Source organism: Plectropomus leopardus, chromosome 14, assembly GCF_026936395.1.
Source record: "Plectropomus leopardus strain MGB_pleo_1.0 chromosome 14, ASM2693639v1, whole genome shotgun sequence".
NCBI classification, from domain to species: domain Eukaryota; kingdom Metazoa; phylum Chordata; class Actinopteri; order Perciformes; family Serranidae; genus Plectropomus; species Plectropomus leopardus.
Window position 1 is genome coordinate 25,446,746 of NC_142189.1, and position 18,128 is coordinate 25,464,873.

General features: G+C 39.2%; 1 protein-coding gene across 1 annotated transcript in view; it reads right to left on the reverse strand.

Annotated features, from left to right (window-relative positions):
• LOC121954068 (leucine-rich repeat and fibronectin type-III domain-containing protein 2) overlaps positions 1–10,094 on the reverse strand; it is a 289,380-nt gene extending 279,286 nt beyond the window's left edge. Inside the window, exons 1-2 of the mRNA XM_088087367.1 lie at positions 9,902–10,094; positions 9,588–9,785 (exon numbers count right to left, since the gene is read on the reverse strand). The gene's annotated coding sequence lies outside the window, so the exon portion shown is untranslated. The remainder of the gene's footprint in view (positions 1–9,587; positions 9,786–9,901) is intronic.
• Positions 10,095–18,128: the final 8,034 nt, after the last annotated feature.

Here is an 18,128-nt window from a genome sequence, read left to right on the forward strand (position 1 = left end):
ATGAGGCAATAGGTTTACACAGACCTATCCTATGTTCAATAAAAGGAATGTGATGTTTTTTCTCTGTCGAAGGCCAAGCCTATTATGGTGAGAATGTATGCTTTTTACACCTCCAGCGAGACAAGAACAGGTCGTTTATCCTATTTTGTGTTTGTCAGCCCTAATCCACCTAAGACCTGGGCCAAGTCACAGTGTCATCCACGACTTCTCTGGGAATTCATGTGGCTCGAGGGCCTACCCGTAATCATCACTGTCATTGTCAGGGCAAGGCACAAAGCAGCCATTACTGTCCCCACTGAATGGCTGACCTGACCTCCTCACTGTGTCCCTCGCCATGAGCATTAGTCCATTTGGCCCCAGTTCATCCCTTCTCAGAAAGATAATGGCCCCACAGTTGCCGTCATTCTCTTTGGTTTGGGAAAACTGAAGCCCCATTTGCATGATGATAAAATGACCTGGGGACACACAGCTATTTAATAACTGTGAACTGTAATTTTAATTCCTTGTGAAGCAGACGTGTCTGGAATAAGTAAAAAGTACAGTAAAAGAAATTCCTTCATTAAACTGATATATGGAAAATTGAACTTTAGGATGTTATTGATTTTTGTTTGTTCTTGATATAACTTGTTACTGTTTTTGGATCATAAAAATTTATTATTAGATAATAGTTGCAAATCTGTCTGAACACGAGGGGTACCAGATGTATCTGCCAGGGCAAATAACATAAACTTGCAGATTTGTTTGGTTCCCAGGCTATGGTTAAGGGGCATAACAAACAAATCTGCCTCTACGCCTTTTCATTCTGACCACAGGCTTGAGCCAGAGGATCTAAGGGGACTTAGGAGGAATATGTTTTTAGATAAGACAGATCAAAGTAAAGCCACTAAATGATTACAGAAAGATAAATGATATTGGGCTTAATTCTGTGACAAATAGGTAACCAATGCAAATATTATAAAATGGGAGTAATGTGGGTTCTCTTGGACACAACAGACAGAGGAGCATTCCAGCCTTCTAAAGATACAAGTATGTATTAACTTTTCATACCAGCCTGGGGAAGAAATGTACAGTCTGCTTCAAGAAACACGGGAGCTGGGTGGATTATGTTTTTTTTTTTAATTACACATGTGTGTGTGTGTGTGTGTGTGTGTGTGTGTAATTCAATGCAAACATCGCAAGTACTGGCATTACAGATCTAATTTGATTCATATAGTAAAGAATTGTAGGAGACTGACCTTCACTTTTGCAGCCATGATATAATGATCACCTCAGTCACATTTGACTTGCTTGAATTCCAATATTCAACTGGTGGTGTATCTCTGTTACATTCAGCTGCTCAGAATGTATCAATGTTTATTACTGTTCCTCACCTGTGACATTTGGAACCACACACTGAGAATGTGTGATTGTGTGGCCTCATATCGCTCCTACATTTACACACAAAGCCAGGTGTGCACACAGAGGCACAGTTTGCCCTTTTAGAAGGAGCTCAGGGTTTCGTGGCGGGCTCTGCAAACAGACAGTTGCTAACAATCATGATGTGCATCACAGATCGAGGTTATTGGGGGAAAAAAAAGGAAGAGAAAGTAGCTGTGACAAATGCAATTAAAGCTATAAAACTGAAAAAATGTAAATGATTAAATTGTACAAAAACACATTAAAAAGAAGTTCAATCTAAAACTAAACTAACCCAGCAGCTCATCAAAAGAGACTTTCCGCATAGGGAATCGATCCAGCACATTTTCAGCTATATTTCAGTCCACCTTGCCTGAGGCTAACCTGCAGCTGCAGACACAATGACCATTTGTTTGCAGTTAGCTCTACCCAGAAAGACATTAAAGCTGGTCAGTGGTCCCCCCAGGGCTCTATGCTTTGTTAGATCCTATCCATCCAAACCCTCATCTGTGGCAGCAGTTAAGGTTTATCATCAGGACTAACAGTGTATTACCTGCCATCAAGATATCACAACATCTGGCTTTACGCAAGTAGCAGAGCTGAGACAGCTTTTTGTCTTCTGTGTGTATTAAAGGAGAGTGGGAAAGGTCATGAAGCTACAACTCAGCCTTGAAATGTTTGAAGAGCAAATAGCAGAGTCCTTACTTCAGGGGAAAAGTGAGGCACTTACCCTCCGCTTGAATTAAGGCAAATAAATACAGAATGTCTGGACTGTTACTGTCATCTCTTACTTATATTTTTCTTTCTAAAAGGAGACTCATAGAGGCAAAGTGGAACAGAACTGGTGAAATCTATTAATCAGAACTGGTGAAATAGTGAAAAGGAGCAGCCAATGTAGGCCGAGGAAATTCTCCAAGAAAAGCTTGAATCTAAAATGAAATGAAACACATGGATCAGGATGCAATGCACTAACTATGTGTCAGGATTCCTTTTCACATTTGGTCCAATGTTGGTTTATTTATGTATCTCTGTTTTTAGCTATGCTAGCTGCAGGCTCTGAGAATGGCAATATCAGTTGCCTCACCAGACTCCGTCCAAACTAAAATATCTCATCAGCTATGAGATGTATTGCTATGACATTTTAGACATAGCCCCAGTGTGGCTTCGTATATTCAATCCTTTTTGTACCCAAATATAGAAAAAAATGACTATATATGTTTCTTTACAGCAAACCACCGCAAGCGTTCTTTGATTTATTTCAACATGTGGATGGCCCACTATGGTAGCAGCTATAACCCATATATTCTGTGCTTTGGTGAAGTCGAGTACAGCGTATTTGGCAGAGCTGACAGTTTAGTGCTGAGAAGCTACCAAAACACTGTCTGGTGGCATTTTATGCCAGTGAATGCTACATTCACATGGTGGGTATCCAATGAAGACAAAAAACAGTTTTAAAAGAAGTTCTCTTTTGGTATCTGTGTCACTTTAAGGGTACAGGTATTGGTACTGGTATTGGATTTTTTCAAATATGATTCACATATGGTCAAATGAATTGCTATAAAATTTTGGTCATTCGAGGATGAATCCAACTGATTTCAGGGATTGTCTGACTTTTCCTCTGGAGCCGCCACCAGGATGAAATTTACTGCACTGAATCAATAAATGTCTCAAAAACTATTGGATTAACTGCAATTAAAATTCAATTTAGACATCCATGTTTCCCTGAAGATGAAATGTAACAACGTTATTGATCCTCTGACTTTTAGTCTACAGGCATAATCAGGTGAATTCTTTTTTTTTTTTTGTCCAATATGACTAAATATCTATAAAACTTCCCATTAGTTTTACTAGTTGTTGTTTTTTTGCCCTTTAACATGCTAAACTAAGAAGGTGAACATGGGGATTACCTGCTACACCTCATGCCACTGAGGATGTTGGTATGCTGGTGTTAGGGTTAGGGTAAGAATGTCAGCCAATCTAAGGCAGAGTAAGGCAGAGTAAGGTGGACCATTTCTTTGCTATCCCAGGAAAATTGTGTAGCGTACAGCCTCAGGGCTGCTAGCATGGCTTTTGTTTCAACTTATTAAAACACATGAAGACAATTATAAATTGAAGCTTTGAATCTGGTATTAATTGCAATTCTGACTGTAAAGGATTGGTCAATTTTCAAACGATGAAAGATCAAAGTTTACATGACTGTTTAGTTTTGGAAAATTGAGAAAGTGAAAGTGAGAAAATCCCTCTAAACACAAATCTGGTAAGTTACCTCCATTTCAAATTAAGCATTTCAGCCCTCAGGTTTGGTATACAAGCACAGAAGAATGCCACATAGGCTCTCATTCACTGCCCAAACTTCCTCTGTGCGCTTCCTTGGTCGCCCAATTACAAGGTGAATTATTTTGCTTGCATTGTGCCTGAAATCCTGGTTAGTAGGACCCTCCAGTTCTACACACCTGCTTTTCTCATTATTGGCTTTAGTTCCTCAAGATGTTGTAATTAGTAGGAGACATAGTTCAGGCTATAAAGAGCTGGATAAAGCAGATGTTGGGGGGATGGCAGATCCTAGAGGTTAGAGCGAAATGAAGATGTAGTCCCTGGGCTAATTCTCCTTATTCCAGCATTTCTCTCCCTGAGTGCAGCAGGTGGGGGATGAGTATGTCAGGTCGGCTGGGAGGTGTTTCTGTAGTTGAAAGTGCAAAAAGTCAAACTGTCATCTTTAAATGCAGAATTTCTCTTAGTCCATGAAGGAAGGTTTAAGATTTCCAGAAACCCAGTTGATGCATTTGCCAAAAACATTAAGCATCCTATCTGATGGGCTTAAACATAATCGTACCTCTTCAAAATCAGACAAGCACGGCTTTTTATTTCACCTCAACAAAATTTCATGAGTCTGCATGGGACGTTTCAGCGCCACAGAATTCATCACAGCACCGTAGCAAAAATGACATTTTGCATGTTCCAGCAACTTAAAGTGTACAGTTACTGAAATCCCATTTTCCCTAAGTAGATCAGGATAATCCTCAGCTGAGATGACAGAATAAGTAAGTCTGGACATGGATAGATGGATATAATCTTCTTATGCTACAGCACAATAGCTGCAACTGAAAGTTCCATAGCTCCGTAGCCAATCACCTCTGCTGACCTCTGTCAAACAGCATCATAGCGCTTAACAAGATGTGGGATCAGACCGTTTTACCTCCTCAGTGCCACTGAGGTGGATAGCATCAGATAGAGTCAACTGGATTACACAGCATATTTTAACTGCATCAAGGAATAAACAGCTAGATCATTATACTGCTTCTCCTTATTATTTGTCCTTGTTTATGTACACTGGAGGGAAAATCCATGATACGCCCTCCACAATTAAGATTTCTGCAATACTGTCAAGCCATGATATACAGGCACCTGTCAACAAGAGCAGAGTGAGATTTTTCCTCTCCAAAAAACTTGAAATGAACCTAAGCACAGTGGTGGGAAGGAAATCTGATTTTGTGCCAACAGCCAAAAATACAGTGGCTTTTCCTGTCATGTGGGTGCTTGGTAGTCTACTAAAGACGTTAGTCACTGGTAGATATGAACACCCCGACAGCTGTATAATGTACTGAATTCTTCTCCAAACAATACTGAAAAAATAGCCACTTGTGGCATCGGAATGTGTTTTTTTAACAAACCATCCTCATATCTTTCACATACAAAATACTTAAATGTTATTTTGGAAGCAGATGAATGTCAATATAATTTCATTTGTAGACTTTTTTTAGAGATCAACTGTGATTTTCATTTGAGCTGCTGAGGCCAGCAGTTGGCAGTTATGGAGGCCACAGCACCTGTCATATGTGAGAGGGCAAATACTGTGAAACTGTGTGCAGTTGTGTGCATTGTTATAGACACACAGGAAACAAAAACAAGTTTCACTGCAATGTGAAACCATACACATTCAACATGTCCAAGAAGTACTGTGACACACTGCTAAAAATGTTTCTAACAATAATGGTGAAAGATATTCAACTAAATTTTGATAATAATGTTTGAAACAAAGGGTCATTGATTTCAGACAGAAGTAAGCATCACCAGGCCTTTGATTTCTAGCTGTGACCTTCTAGTTTGCCATCTGAAATAACAACTGTCACTAGCAGATTTGATGAGCCCTTAAAAGGGGTTTTAGGGTGCTTACACACCTAACATGTTCTGTTTGGTCAAAATAAATCATGCAATTATTTTTTATGGTTTAACTGGCATCAAAGCTGTCAAAAAAATCACTAAAATCCAAGATCAAGGATGATTGATTGGATAATTGCCGTTTCAACTCTGATAATCTTGAAAGTACTTAGAGGTCCCGGCGCTGAATTATTGAAGACTATAATATGATCGAATCTGGACCTTGAGAATCGAAATCAAATCAATTCAGGACATCAGTAGTGAGATCCAGCCCTAGTACCAGGTACTTTTCTCAATTTTGTTGGCCACAGCAGAAAGTTACACCCAACTGAGACTATTCTGAAGTGATCATAGCGATACCATGACATCGTCTTTAATGCCACACAAACACAGTGTGTTCTCTCACAGGAGCTTTTTATCTGCAGCCAAACGGAAGAATGTGTTAGAATAGGCTCAGCTCACACGGAACTTTGACTGAGATGACACTAAAAAAGTATCAGGTATTATCTTCAACAATTGTCAAAGGAAGACTAAAAGAACTAAAACGGTTAAGCGAGTCAAGTCGAGCAATGCTATACCATGGCAAAAATAACCAGGCTCAGACTGCTTGGAAAGGAGGGTCTTGGTCCATTGCCAAGCGGACTTTGGTGCAGTTTGTTTGTGATGTCAAAGCACACAGTCCAACCATGGACTTGTTTCATGTAAGGTTAAGCAAGATTACAAAAAGCTAAAATACCAATAAATCCACCTGCTGATAATGAACTGCACAGAAAGTCATTTATAATAGACCCATACAAGCGATCTACATTATATGTATGTAAATCATTTGGTAACCATGCTAAAACCTCAGCACGTGTGCAGGGATCATCCCTGATCAATCAGTCTAGAACAGATAAGACTGAACTCAGTTGCACTGTGTATCTGTGTTTTCAGTCAATCATTAATTAAAAAGTCAGTGACATTGCAATCCCACAGAAATAAAAACTGTAAAAATAGTGCTGAAGTCGCTTGAGTATAAAACGTGCCAAATTTAATCAAGAGCAACCAGAGCTAATGTTAGCCTTTATGTAGGGCTTTTGTTGAATGCTATCTTAAACCCTAAAAACGAATGTACTGCTAAATCCTTAAAGGCTGTAACCTTGGACATTTACATTTCACTTCTTAAAATTTTGCTTTTGGAGAGGCTGGAAAAAAAACATTGTCCACCAAACTCTTTAACTGTAACTACAGTCCCATGCACGTCACCTCAGCATGCGAACAAATCCAAAGCATGACACGCCTACCTTGGCTAGTTATGTTTACTAGGTTATAATTGTAATTTAAAAGGTTAACTTGTTTGTCTGGGGGAGGGATTTAGTTACCAGTCAATTCAATATTAGTTTAGAATTTAAAGTTGATCAAAGATTCAAATATTTTTCTAACTAAACTAAGTGAGTATTTCTTCTTGCTTCGGCTATATTAAGTGGCCTTCAGACTCTTTTCTGGATGACTGAGGCAACTGGAACACCTACCTGAAAAATCATTGTCAAAATATGTTTTTTGCTACGGTAAGTGGTTGTTGGAGCTGGGTAATTGTCTGTCCATGTCTGCTGGATATAGTGGCTGTAGCAATTTTTAGAAAATTAGCCGCAGTAGAGACAGGCTGAAGCGCTAATATGGGCTGAGTGCCAGACGCTTGCATCAATAAATTGAATAGTCACTGTCCTTGGCAACAGCTGTGGATGTGTGTGTGTGTGTGTGTGTGTGTGTAGTAGAGAAGCTTCCTTGTTTAGTAAAAGCAGAATTAGTGGTCTATTTGACTGCCAGGACAGATGTCAGCTTCGTTTTTGCAATTCATTTCATCCTTTTTCATTCCATTGGCAACACGTTCAATAAACTCAGGTTCCCTCTGTGGGCAGGGAATTGGGAGTTTTCTGTTATCAATGAAAGCTAATGTTGTGGTCCCGTGCTTTTTTATCAGGTCAAAGACCATTTATTTTTTTCTTAACGTTGACAGTTTTTCTTCCTTTCAACATACGCTCGCTTTGGCATGTTTTGTCAAAGGAATTACAGAACGGTGAAAAAAAATTGTTGGAAAACGAGAGCGCTGGGCTTTGTAAGGTCTAACATTTCCTGATACCTTGAACACATTTCACAGCTCATCAGTGCAGCCTTGAAAGAGAGAGATTGCTCCAATGCATTTATGATGATCCTCGAAAACACTGCTCCCTCGCCCAACAATCTGAAAGGTAATAGTCTTGTCATACACACACATCCGCAAGGCTGTACTCACTCAATAGCGTACCAATCAATTGCATATAGCGTCTCAAGAATAATCCAATTGGCTCAAGGACCCTTGATGATCCTGAAGATAAAGGAGGATAATGCCTTTCCAGTCCCCCCGTCTCTGCCGCCCTTGGGCGTTGTGTTCTTCTTTGACCGAGTAGCTGTCATGCTAAGCCCTCCTAGCATAATGATCAGTGTGTTATTATTTATTATTATTCATTAACCTGCGGTCAGCAGTCGGGCAGATAAACAGAGGAAGCGAGTGTCCTCCCTAATGAGAGCAATAACTCTGGTTAAATGAGATGATTCTGTCACAGAGTGATGTGAGGGAAGAATTCATGGGCTAAGTCGAGTCACACAGTCACACTCATGGGGGAATCAATAGCTGTGAGATGTGAGTGGTATCTTGACAACTGACTTGAGCCTTCCACATTTGATAATAATTGTATATCATTTTCAGTGACGGAGACCGTTTCAGGTCTGACATTCACTAAATTAGTCCTAATACAACAAATTATAGCTGCTGCATGATAGTATGTTTCAGAATTAAATGCGTCTCTCTCATGTTGAAGGACAGGTTGGTTCATAATAGTCAAACAAGTGGAGTTTGTTTTGTGCCTCATTCGTGATATTGCATGCAATTTCTACTTAGAGTTAGTCAGATTTTTTGTAAAAATCTGACAAATATACCATTGATAAATATGTCAGCTTACTGCTGACATATATCTAATGAGCAAAATGATGTTTCGCTCTAACAGAACTTTATCAGGTATGTCTGATAGACCAACTTATTACCGCCAAAGCACGGTAATATGTTGCCTTTTCATTGCGGTGAAAAATAATCCCTACTGTCACAGCCCATGTCTGATATGGTGTGTGATAGCCATTGTGTCTTTTAGGAGTTGCAGTTGATGTATCTATATTGATGATCAAAGAAATGAGTCCATATAAAGGGCTACAGTAAAGGAAATGATTGAATACAACTTTGCATTTAGTTTTGTAGCTCTGGCTATTGATGCTATTAATTATGATAACACTGTACCTTCAAAAGTAGCTGCGAAGGTCTTAGAATAAGGGATTTCCAAATCTGACCGGAGCATCGGTTGTATTTTGAGCATGGGCCCCGCCCATTCCTTTGTTTACCTTCGTTGTCACACAGGTGTGACAACTTATCTCCTCTTAACATGACATCCTTACTCAGGATGTGACAACACTGCTTTAAAAAAGTGTGAGAGGGTACACAAGTTGCAAAGTCTTAGGTAACTGAAAGATCTTTGGCAGAGAAACATAAGATAAACAGTAAAGTTACATGTAGCGCTCCTATGCTGTATAATATAAATGTGAGCAGGACCCTGAGTTTTTTAGAATGAAATAACTTGTATATAAACTCCTTTGTCAAAATATAAACACCAAATAGCATAAAAGGCTTCTTGATGAAAAAAACACCACATGGAAATAGGATTAAATAAGTAGACCCCCATAACTTAGAAAATATCAAATAAAATGAATGCAAAATTAAATTAAATAAATAAATAAATAAATAGCGCACTGTGCACTTTAAACGCAAATTTTTACACTTTGTTCACAAAATTTAACACTTCAAATTCAACACTTAGCGGGCCCACTCTCACATTTAAACCAAGCGAAACCACTTTAAAAAACAAAAGTTGCAGGCATGGTGCAGGGCTCTGGTATGCTGTGACCCAAAACACATGGTCATTTCAATCAATTATGAGTAATACGATCAAATAAAATAAAATAAAAGGTACCTGGTCCTGTTCTGTAGCTTTTGATGAGGTGTCTACGACTCAATCAGTGTCCCTTGGTGTGCCAATATAGTGATGGAGCCCTCTAGCACAAGAAATGATCCTTCTGCGTCCTTTCTTCCAACATGACCAGAGGAGCTCTGAGTGACCTGGTATCTCAGAGTCTGTCTGGTTTTCCTCAGCCTTTCCACGTCGAAAACACTGCATGAATAGCCGCAAATACCTCTGTTAGCTCATTAGTACCTACTGTCCATTCATGGTGCTAACGAATGTACTGTTTAGCTAAGTGAGCTGCTTAATTAGCCATCCTTACATACCCAGCAAAATACCCTGGCAAGAGTGTGTTTTGGATTCTTCCGCTGCTCACAAGTACCGCTGACAGTCCAGGAATTACTCAACAAATTGGTGAGAGCGTTAGCTAAAACTTTTGACTTTGTTATGCTAGCAAAACCAACACATTTCCCCAAACTCCTCCCTGTTGTACGCTCGCGCGTTGTCACTCCTGCTTCCCTCCAGCGTCTCTCTCTCTCTGATCACGCACTGCCCTCACGCGCACAGGATTCAGTTAGTGCACGAGAATAGACTCTGGCATCAAACAATGTGAAAAACAGTAGACGCCAGCTCAATAATGCTGCGTTCAGGTGATGTCGGAATAATCGGAATGATAACTTTCCAACTGAGAAAATTCACATGAATGGCCTTTCATGTCGGAAAAACAACTTGGCAACTTGGAGATCATTTTAAAGACACGAGCTGGCGACTTGATGTGTTTGGTCAATGGTAAGAAAGTTTTGGGGGTTTTTTTAATTAATTTAGGTATTAATGCTGTATTCAACATGTAAGTTACAGAGAAAATAGGTTGCATTTTAATATTATGAGTGTTTAAACAAGAGGTTGTAGCTGTTTCCAAGTTATAATGTACATAGCCTATATATAAGTAGCAGATAATATTTAGGTATTTAACATATTTAAGTAGCAGATTGCTATATTGGAGATGGAATGAGCCCATCACAAGACAGTCTTAAGTTAAACCTGCATACAAATCTCTAATTGACTTATGCATGTGCACAACAGCCTACCTGTTCTATTCACTGAAAAAAATCTGTTTATTTTGCAGAGAAAAGAGGCTGCTTTATAACTGGAAGGTAATTGTTTCAGTCCCATACTCGGCAGGATAATCTTGGGGAAGGGTAGTGAAGATCATTGCTTACCCCTGATTACCGCTGGTGTGAGGTAGGGTGCCCTTGAGCAAGGCCATTAGCCACTGTGCAGCTGTGCAGTTAGCGTTAGTTATACTGGTTACACTGAGCAGCATCCAGGTGTGTAACTGTGAGACTGAGTAGAGTGTTCCTGTAAAACAAGGCATTGCTCTCTGTGTTAACTGCCTGGGTAAATAAAGGTTAAAATAAACTATGGTTGTTGTTACTTCAGTCAAACCGATTTGATCAAAGTCTAACCCTACCCTGACAGGTTTTGGTCTAAGGCAATTATAGCCTTAGGCTTTTTTCTTTCCTTAGCTTACATCTAAGCAACCTTGTAAACAGCTTGAAATCCTGGCTGTATTTCAAACTTATTGACTTATACTATATGATGTCATGGCCAGAGAAGCCACTGTGCAGTCTACATGTGGAAAACTGCTTTGTTTCTCCTCATATTTGCAACAAATTATCTGTGTCAGTGTTTGTTGGCAGCTCTGATCTATAATCCCTAGTTGATGCTCCTGCGCCTCTGGATGTTTTGTGATGTAATCTCAAATTGCACCTGTTTTACTTAATCGTCCCTTTTTAAAATTTTTGACCACACACCATTTACTCTGCAGGTGTATTCAAATTAAAAAAAGTGGGAGCAAAAAGTGAAAATGTGTCTCCCAACTGATCTGGTCTAATCTCAAACAAATCCTTAATGGAAGCCTCCAACATTAAAGCAACAAGATATATCTTGTTAATCAGTGAGCTTTACTGATGCTGGTGGGTGGATTGTGTTACCTTTGGGCCGAGTCATGTTTGCTCCAGCTGACAGATATGAGGGAGGTATTGATCCTCTCGTCTAACAAGAAAACAAATAAGCACATTTTCTAAAATATTTATTTCACAACAAGGTTAAAAAATATTGTCCATCAATCCACGGTATTTAAAGGGCAATTTAAAGGAAACACAGCATGTCTAAAACATATCCATCACTTATCCTTCTCTGCTGGCCTTATCAAAATCAAAATCATAATATGTTTTTCATAATTAAATAGAAATGTACCTGAATGTGTCTGTATGTAATTACTTGTTCAGTGTGCTACTAATCCACAGAACTATTTTTGTTTTGTTTTGTTTTGTTTTGTTTTGTTTTGTTTTTTCTGATGGGGTTGTGCTAGGATTTCCTCTGTCACTTAAATGCATCACAGCTCCTCAGATCAGCTCTTGCAGTAGTGCTAGCCTTTTGCTGGGGTCCAGAGCTGCAAATTAATTACAACTTTGAGTGACAGTATTATCAACCAATCAGATTTTATTATGTGGTGACAGAACGCCCTGCAGTGTATCTGTGTGAGCCTTTGTGTCATCATCAGCTTAGAGCTTCACCTGGCAGGTTTTGAGGTTAGCAAATAAGCATGTAGGTACTGATGGGAGACACAATGGCCACTGCATTTACAGCTGATACCAACCTTGCTGCCGACCTACTTCAAGTTCCCTTTTCAAGAAGATTGTTTGCAGACAAGGAAGAAATAATTAGAAGAGGAAGACCTACACCTAAAACTGAATGGGCTTACTAGGACAAGCTAAGGTTTTGTGCGGCATTTCACCCAGAGCAACTATGAGCTATGAGTGGCTAACAGCTAGCACTGAGCCGAACAAGCTTTTTTGCTGGTCATGTTTACTGTAAACACCACTGAGGGGACGCGGAGTAGCTCTGGTTTTAGTAGCCTGGACAGCGTTTTGAAGATCACAAGGGGCTGCTGTTTTTTGCATTGCTTTATTCACATCGGTTCCCATAATTCAAGCAGACATTTCCCATGTCAGAGCTCAGGTGCCTGAATGAGAGCGACGGAGCACAGTTTGACCCTCCCACACTCAGAGCTGAACTCAAAGTGATGTATAATATGACAAACTTTCAGCGGAAGAGCGCAATGCATCTACTGACATTTCTGAGGAGCATGGGGCTTGCAGACAGTATGTCACAACATGGCTTGATTGTAACAACCCCAGTGTCCACAGCCTTAGTTGAGCGATCTTTCTCTGCTCTCAGGCCCAGCAAAACATATGCAAGGAATACAACTGGACAAACACGACTGTTGGCACTGCTCCATCAGCAGCTTCATCTAAAGCAGGAAGCACAACTGCATGAGGAGGTCACTGAGAATTTCATCAGGAAGGATCGAGGGATGGATTTTATTTACAAGTGTTGGGTGAGTGCTACTTTCTGTTGTCAGATAAAGTTATAATGTAATGTAATGTTGTAGTTTATACAACATTGAGCATTGTTAAGGTTGTATATGATAAGTATTGTTGGGTGTGACTTGCACATTTCATTTTTCTTATTGAACCAAAGGCTGTGGCCTGACTGAAACCCCATATGCTACTGCATATGGCCAGTTGCCCAAAAACAGTATTTGTGGTCAATTTAAAAACAGCATTTCTCATTTCTCATTTCTGTTTTAAACATCATGTACTTCATTTTCTGGGCACCCTTAGTACTAACATCTAACTAAACAGAAGAAGCTTCACTTGGCTGAGCTGGGAGATTTACAATGCTGGCAAACTTTGTAACTGAGAGAGAAAGGGAACTTTGACTAGTTGCTCTCAAATTTTAAACATACTCAACATACAAATACAATTGAGAAAAGCACAGCATCCTGCGTATCTGACACGCCAGATGGTTTGTTACACAGAACCATCTGAGAAGCCGTCATTGGAAAGTGTTTGGAGAACGGCGAGAACTTTCAAAAAATTCTTGGCAGATGATTGGATGAACCATCTGTTTATCCTTTTATGAGGAGCCAGTCGGAAGGAGAGTGAAAACATTTTTTTTTTCACAGTGAGAAAAGCCTCCATGCTGCTCTTTGCTCCTCTCTTTAGTGCTGGACATTATTTTAAAAAATTCTGATACTTGTACCACTACCCTTAAAATGACATCTATACCAATGGAGTACTTTATTCAACACCTGTAATTTGAATAAGCTGGCAAATGTTTTGGTGGTATCTCAGCTCGCTGAACTGCTCACTCTGTGAAACACAACAAGCTCGACTTCGCCACACTGCAGACTGTATGGTTTATAACTGCTGCTGCAGGAGTGTGAGCTTCTTTCTGTTGACAGATGGTTATATTATGCTGAGCAACAGTGACAGTGCTAACTGTCACCATGACATGGCTATTGCTACCTAAAGCTTCATAACAGGTCTAACGAAAGAATCAAGCATTTTCAGTGTAGTTGGGAGTGTGTTGAGACTGTTTAACAGCTCGTTGATGGATGTAAGCTGCTGCTGCCTGCTGCTGACTGCTTGGTGCTTGGTCATTTCAGTCAGTACCATAAAGGTAGCAGTACTGATACTCAGCCCTCTTTCTCTAGAAGAAATCTTTTAGATCTGGTATAATTAAAGCAGCATCTACCCTAAAGTGTCTTCTCTATATGTCATTATACACATCTAAACCATGCCCATAGCTGCTGGTAATTCCTCAGGATGCTGATTGGTCCTCAAAAATGCATAACGTGAAGCCTGACATGATGGTTGCGGCATGCAGCATTATTAAATCTTTCACCGTGTGAAGATTATTTTGCGTAGAGGATCACAATTCAATCGCCTCCATGTGCACTTCACTACAGGTTTAAAACTCCCCTGTTTCCTGCTCCTCTCCTACAGTTGATTTTGCCATTCAGAATCATGCAAATATAAAAACACAATCTGAGCCATTCCTAGTGAAAAGCTATGATATATTTTATATTTGTTGCTGGGTGCACGATAGCCATGGTATCATATTCAAACATATCAATCTTATTCTCTGTATTTGTGTTTTTATTCTACAGTAATTCCTGAATCCAACAGTTAATTCCCTGATTTTATGCTCAGTGTATTGCTTATCCACTGCAAATAACTAATTTTTGAACATGCACGTGTTCAAGTGTTTTGTTTTACACTTGTTTTACTATGGCAAAATCCATTTCATGGTATGCAGTACGCAGATACTGTCTTCCCTTTAGAAGCAGCTTTTTACCACAGATTGTGATGAGAACTTGAAATGCACTTCACTTTTATGATGATCTTTGAAACATTTCTCGGCTGTTAATTGCACTTGAGTCCATGTTAAAACGATTTACATTTATAGTGTACATACAACCTCGACACCTCACTAAGAGCCCATGTGTATTTCCACTTCTTCAGATCTCATCTTACATGAAATAATTAAAACATGCAATTAACTCAGAGTGACAGACATGTCTTTTCGAGTGTGCTCTACATCGTATTTGTAATAATTACCTTTTTTTATTGCAGTAAAGCAGTAATCACTTGAGATGTACTTCAACACGTGTGATTGCAAGCATTTAGCAAGCAGTGAGGCTTTGTAATTTGTTAAACCATGTTTAAATAAATCTGGTTTGCTGTAATATAAAAGTGGTGACACATGTCTTAATGAAACAGAGCAAGATGTCTGAATAGGCCTTTTTCACAGCAAACAGTATGGCTTAATATAGCAGGAGAAGCAAAGGTGTCATAACATTGTCCCAGGATAAGGCCTTTTACCAGAAAAAAAAATTGTAATCCATAAAATGACCATCTGTATATTAATTAGTTAGCATGTGTTACCTTAAAAATAGACTTAGAAGTCCACTGACAAAGCTGTAACGTGACAAGTTGGGATGAAAACATGTTGCAGCACATACATTTTCAGTAGAACTTCACAATTTTAAACAATTCAGCACAAGTCTGTCACAAGTCTCATGCATAGCGGAGCAGGTTCAACGTGTGTTTAAACATTGCTTAAGTGGAGCTCAAACGCACGCATGTGCTCAAGCGTGCCAAGAGCAAGCAACTTATAGGCAGTTGGAAGCAAGTTTGACTTAGATTATACAGCATAAGATGTATGAGAGTTTGTAAGTTCAGGGTTTTTGTATTGTTGGAGCGGAACTGTTCATTAGGTGCACTATTAAAATATATATACCGTTGCACTTGGGGCACAGAGGAAGCAGAACATTAGGCACACTGAAAGTGAAACTAAACTGTTCATGTTCTGGTGCATCTAAAAGTTTGCAGTCGTTCCTCTCATCCATTGATCTAATCTTACCAACTGTAAATGGATTGATATTTTTCCAACCTGTGAGTCACAAACTGCTGCTGAGGGGAAAAAAACTCATGAAGATCATTGTGCTGTATTTGTGGAATAATTTTGAGAGGGGACACAGAATGATACAAAGGGACACACAAGCATTTCCAAATATATACTCTCATTCTGTGGAGATCACCTGAATTGATATTTTAATATTGTTTTGCTGTTGTAAAATATGGTCCCTAGTGACTTAAATTTGTTAAGAATATTCATCCTTTTTGGATTCTCCCTTCACTCTGGAAGCATGTGAATCTTTTTTCATGAAAACAAGGTAACACTGTGAATATGATTTTTTTGATAAAGAGAAATCTATCCTATCCCTTCATTACAAAGTCATTACAGAGTGTATTTGTATCTATCACTCTTACCTCCACTGCTGGAGATCTGGCTCTTCCCTTTCCCCCTGCTGATTTGAAAGGTGTTACAGCTGATCTGTTAGTTTTTGGCTTGCGGTTGTTTTTCCACCAAGCTTATTATACACCTATTATCTATTTTACAGAGATAATTTGGGTCCTAATTCTGACCAGTTTGAAAATAGGCAACAGGGCAGTGCATCCAAATTCTGTGTCTGTGTCATTGGCATAGCCAAGCAGAATGCCATAATTGGGTAACGTGTTTCTAATGCCTCTAATGAACTCTGCTCATTTGCATGCCTTTCTGAGCCTGATACGCCAAGTAATTATCATTTATAAACCACCATGAAAATTAATGCACAGTAACTAATCTGCAGCTATGATGTGTAAAATTATTGCACAATATTTGTGTCAGCTCTGAAACTAAAGCCCAAACAGCAACAATAGCAGAGTAATCGCAACACTTAGACAAGACGGATGGCATTTCATTTTTGGTTTGAGAATCAAGGACACAAACAAGTGGGGTCGGAGAAGTCTTTTGGATTGGAAGCTGCAACACTGTAATGAAAGCCTTGCCTCATTGTGCAGTGCTGTCAGTCAGCCTACTGAGCTGAGACCTGAGGTTGCAAGATTGGTGGAAAGCATAAACACGGAATCATAATGTGTCTTTGTGTTGAGTTTCAAATGTCACCATGTCTGCAGCTATTTCAGATGACAAAAACAGTTTCACCATACCAAAAAGCACATCAGCTCTCAGAGAGTATCCATTTTTAACACGAGTGACACCAGTAGAATGAGAACCTCCACCTTCAGCTACCCATTGTGCTGCGCACAAACACACCATCCTTTCCACTGTGGTGACTGATGATCACTGACACTGTATTCTGACTTTAAGTTCAGCTATGGATGGCACATGAAAAATAACTGTAACATAGCCTTGTGTATCTCTAAATGACCTGCTTCTTTTGCTGCTGATGTTATGAACACCTGGGCTCATACAACCTTGAAATTACCTTCACAGATGAGAGCCAAATTTACTACTTTTTGTCCTTTTTGATGAAAAAAAGAAAAGAAAAAAGAAATAACACCCTAAAGTCTGAAGCACAAGTCACCCTGCAGCATTATAAAATCCCATGAAAGTTGACAATATACTGGTGAATTTGCTATTGTTAGAGCTTTATATAGGCAAGCTAAAACTGTAAGGCAAGGCAAGGGAAGTTTATTTATGTGTATATATGTATATATACTGGGGCAAATTTAAAGCACAGTGTGTGGAAAATAAAAATATCAAGAAGTATAAAACGTATGAAACGATTGAAATCAATAAATTCCACAAAAAGTCACAGTGTGTTTAAGAGTCAGAGTGCAGTCATTAGCAGCAATTAAAAGTAGAGGTCAATATAAAAGCCTCTTTAAAAAAAATCAGAGTTGGGCGGCACATTTAAGATCTTCTGGAAGTTTATTCCAGCTATGTGTTGCATAATAAGTGCAAGTAGATTCACCCTGAACACTGAGCAGACTGGTCCCCAATGACCTAAGAGAGGGTCTACAGGGTCCATACGCTGCCTGAGGGCTTTTTTGGTAGGGCTTTAGAAAAGACTATCACAGCAATCTGACTCATTTGAAATGAAAGTGTGTTTTGTTCTTTTTCTAGATTTTGTTTGAATATATATCCCCTATTTTTGCTATATTTTTTATACAGTAATAGGCTGATTTTGTAATTGACTTGATGTGAGAGTCAACATTTTATCTGGAGTCAAGAATTATGCGAAGATATCTGACTATCTGAAGGAATTTTGGCACATCCACTAATTTGGTCAATGCACAGATGTAGTGAGTAAATAGGAGTATATTCATTTTTTGACAGAGCTAAGTAAAATTG